Below are 486 nucleotides of genomic sequence, written 5' to 3'. Positions count from 1 at the left end.
TTCGAGACGTGTGAGATGTTTGTTATATTTTTAGAAGATGTTGGAGTGGCTTTGTTTTGTGTGTGTATTTAGTCTGTAACACCCACTTGCTTTTTACAAACCTATCCGTTGATTACATACATAATCCCGGGTGTTTTTACGGATAGCAAAGTGTCCGCGCTTTCTCTGATCAGCCGGCTGGATTTGAACCCGGCGCCACAGACCTCTCGAAGTCCGAAGCTGCTGCTGTAACCGACTGTGCCATCGAGGCTCACATATATGTATACATATATATATATATATATATATATATATATATACATACATAGACATATATATATATAAACCCATTATCCATAGTTACAGTACAACCACATCTAACATAAGGAGCTGTTAGTTGTATTATCAGGACCTCCCCTAATGTCCCCTTCCCCAGGTATGGGATAGCATTGCACATGTAGTGCATATCATCACTGCAGGCCATTACCAGTGTCTTCTGTGCTTACT

This window comes from Macrobrachium rosenbergii, chromosome 32, assembly GCF_040412425.1.
Source record: "Macrobrachium rosenbergii isolate ZJJX-2024 chromosome 32, ASM4041242v1, whole genome shotgun sequence".
NCBI classification, from domain to species: domain Eukaryota; kingdom Metazoa; phylum Arthropoda; class Malacostraca; order Decapoda; family Palaemonidae; genus Macrobrachium; species Macrobrachium rosenbergii.
This window is presented reverse-complemented; position numbering follows the sequence as displayed.